This window comes from Peromyscus eremicus, chromosome 9, assembly GCF_949786415.1.
Source record: "Peromyscus eremicus chromosome 9, PerEre_H2_v1, whole genome shotgun sequence".
Classification (NCBI taxonomy): Eukaryota; Metazoa; Chordata; class Mammalia; order Rodentia; family Cricetidae; genus Peromyscus; species Peromyscus eremicus.
Genome location: NC_081425.1, coordinates 9,544,208 through 9,548,251, shown reverse-complemented (window position 1 = coordinate 9,548,251; position 4,044 = coordinate 9,544,208).

Sequence of the window (4,044 nt, the reverse complement as noted above, 5' to 3'; positions counted from 1 at the left end):
CAGTTAGCAAGAAGCCTGCTACGGCCATACAGTTTGTAACTAATATATAAGTCTCTGTGTTTACTTGGTCGGGTCTGAGCGGTTGTGGGACTGGCGGGTGAGAGAGATTTGCCCTGACCGTGGGCCAGGCAGGAAAACTCTAGCTACAGTGCTGGCTCCAGGAAAATCATTCTAAATTCTAATGAACGTATAAGGAAATCTGACTGATCAAGGTGGCCTGCAATGATACGCTGACTATTGGTAGCTAAAGTTTTGTTATACACAAATTAGACTGCAAAGTTCCATTCAAGGCATGTTAGTTTTTACTGTTAAAATCTGGGGGATAATTAAGAATATAAAGCTCTTAGTTTAGTTGGACTTTATCATTCACGGGTCTTTGCTTATTTATAAAAGACAAAGGTACATATTCTTAAAATTATACCTGGAAGGTGATGTGAAATAAGATGAGAATTACAATTGGCTGAAAAACAATTCTTCATAATCAAACTCAAAAAGCTAAATAAATGTGAAGATTTTCAAGAAGTTGATGTCTCACTCTGTAGAAAAAGAGGTTTTACTGTGAACTCAGACATGTTTTTAGACAGACTAATTTTGGGAAAGAATACCACATCTTGATGGTCCAGAGCTGGTTCCCCTAAATTGTTCAGTCGATATACTGCTTTCCTGTATCCCGTCTGAGGATGTTGGTATCAAGCAAGAATGGAGCCAGTTCTAGACTAAGGCAAAGAAAGCATTCTGAAGGCATGTGCTGAGACACTTGTTACCTTTTAGAACAGAGTGTTTTCGTGTTCAGAAAACACGTTTGGATAGTTTGGTTGGTTGCGTGATTTTTGAGAGAGGGTCTCCCTGTGTTGTTAAACCTATCTCCTGACAGTATTCTCACCTCCACATTCCAACTTCTAGATCACAGATGTGCAGCTAGATCACAGATGTGCAGCTACCATGTCCAGTTCAGGAATCTTAGCTTTTAGATCAAGATATTTGACTTTAAAGTATAATTCAAAACAAATTTTAAAAGATGTGACTATAAGACAATGCTGACTGCTACTGATTCATCTCAGTCTTTACTTCCTCCCATTAGTAATTTTGGTGTTGTAGTTTTCTACTTAAAATAAATGTCTACTTCAAGATATAAAAACATATGATAACTCCATGCCTGAAAACTTTATCTCACTTCTTATGTATAAACTGCATAGATTTTGTAGGTCAACTCTTACTAGAGCTAATAAATAGTCACAACAGATCTTGATGGTTGCCATTTAGAAAATTCATTCACAGGTTGAGCAGTCACCCATGGAATGTCCATTATTTGAGGGTATATACTAGGCACCCTCAAGATGATAACAGCAACAACATACATGAAGTTCCCATTTAGTCTGGACAATAAAGCTTGAAAATAACTGGCAGTAATGTAAATGGATGTGTCCTATTAATTAAGAATGTGCTTCAAAACAGGAATGTAGACAGAGAAACAGTTGGCTATTCCAACTCTAATAGATTGCACGGTAATAGTTTCTTGTAAAAAATTCTTCTGTTCAGGAAATGTGTAGCTGGAGAATTTCTCTCCAGCTCCCGCCACCAAGTCCCGCCAGTCCCAGAGCCCACTTATAAAATAAACACACAGACTCTTACATTATTTAAACTGCTTGGCCATTAGCTCAGGCCTGTTATTGTCTAGCTCTTACTCTTATATTTAGCCCATTTCTATTAATCTTTACTTTGCCACATGGCTCATGGCTTACTGGTACCTTACATCTTCCTTGTCCTCATGGCGGCTGGCAGTGTCCCTCTCTCAGCCTTCTACTTCCCAGAATTCTTTTCCTTGTCCCGCCTATACTTCCTGCCTAGCCAATGGCCAATCAGTGATTTATTTACTGACCAATCAGCAACACACTTGACATACAGACCATCCCACAGCACTTCCCCTTTTCTTTTCTTAAAAAGAAAGGTTTTAACTTTAACATAGTAAAATTACATATAACAAAACAATTATCAAGCAAGAATTATAGTTACAATATTAAAGAAGAGATCCTATCTATCTTCTATTTGTAAGTTTAAGGTTTTATATCTAACTTATCTTTTATTATAACTAAGGAAAATTGTAAGTATCTAGTCTTTAACCACATCAAAGACCTCAGAAGGATATAACACTGCCTGAGAAATGGGAGAAGGATGCAAGCAACTTTTGGGAGTCTTGCAGGGTAGACAGAGACAGCTGAGCCTGGACAGTCATGCAAAGTTTTCTTGTAAAGTTGGGGCATCTGTCTTCAGCCCACAGGCCTAGAGTCTCTTATTCACTTTTTTCTGTGTCTTGTAGAATGTCTGGCAGTTTTCTCTGCAAAGCAGGAACCTGAAGGACCATTTTGTCAAGCAAAGTTCAGTGGTCACCTTTCTATGGGTCCTGCATGTCCAGTTGATCAAGCAGTCCAGGCAAGAACAGTTTCTTGCCCAAATGGCTATTTTTGTCAAGGTGAAGATAAACTCCATATGGAGTGTCTTCGATGCCCATCCTCCTCTCTGAAGTAAATCGGTGCTGTCAGGAGCAGACATGTCTCACTGTCCAAAAAGTCTAAACTTTTAAAACATTTTAAATGCCATATTCTGTAGGTCTTTGAAGTGTTTGAAGACTACCTATCTATCTGAAATATATCTATGTATACCTAGAAGACTTAACTAACATGGCTACAAATATTATCATAGATGACTAACTATTAATCTATTTTTTAATTATCCATTACAATTTTAAATGAGTTACATAAACATAATACCTCAAACAAGAATAGAAATATATATACAGTATAACAAAATTAAGTTTAAACTTGTATCAATAAACTAAAATCTATAGCGATGTAAAACATTTTAAACAAGTTGTTACTCTTTAAAAGTAGGTTCATTAATCTACCCTTTCATCCTATCATATCTAAACTATCCCCTTTTTTTCTTTAGAAAGAGATTGTATTTATAATCAACCTGCTTTAAATAAAAATATTGGTTTTTGTCTGTCCCACACCAGAGGGCTCTTCTGATTTGGGACATAAGAATCTCTTAACCATTTTTTTTTTGAGCAATATGTCTGGGTTTAGAGGGGAAGTGAGCCAATTCCATCTCTAAAGCCAGCTTGGTATATTTGGGAATTTGGGCGTAGCTTCTCTTACTACTTCCTGCTGGAGGGGGCGCTGTATCTTCTGGAGACAGAAAGAAAATTTTAAGATCATGGAGTAGTCCGTGAGGCTGTATATCTGAGCCAGTTGACTTGAAACCATTCTGGATGTTGAATCATCTGGGCCATGGTGTCATTGGAGACCTTTCAGGGGGTCTTGGCTGGTCAAACCTGATGTATCTTAATCTGGAACAAATCCATAGTCTCTGGCTTTCTGTGGAAACAAGAGCAGAGACTCTTTTCCAAAGCAACATATCCTTATATCCAAATTTTGAAGTCAAGGTACCTTTAAAATATACATTTTGGCATAACTCAACAGCTTTTACAATCAAATGTTTTTCTGCAGTTACGAATATCAAAGAGAACATAATCCAGATTCTTTGTGTGGTAGCCATCTTTACGTGGCTTATTTTTTTATATTAGCGTGAGCCTATTGCTTTAAACTGCAGCCTTCTAAGCCTGAAATGGGGCAGTGGCTGCTGGCTCCGCCCACTTCAGCTTCCCAACATGGCGGTGGTCTGCTTTCCGCCAGCTCTGGGAGCCGTAACTCTCATAAATAGTGGGTCTACACTTTTACCAAAGTAGCGTGTAGCCCAGAAACCTCTTTTTTTGTTTTGTACTAGCAAAGGCTAAATCCACCACACAGTTTAATGTGCTACTTGCAGAGGCCTCATTCCTACCATACTGCAGGTCGAGAGTGCACACTAGGAACCCGCCAGTAGCTCAAACCGGCAACTGCCGCTTATTTGAGAGAGACAATTAGGAAGCTGTTTTTAGGTCCGTTTTAGAATCTTTTTTCTAAGTTTTTAGGTGGAAACTCTTGCCCCACGTTGGGCGCCATTTGTAGCTGGAGAATTTCTCTCCAGCTCCCGCCACCAAGTCCC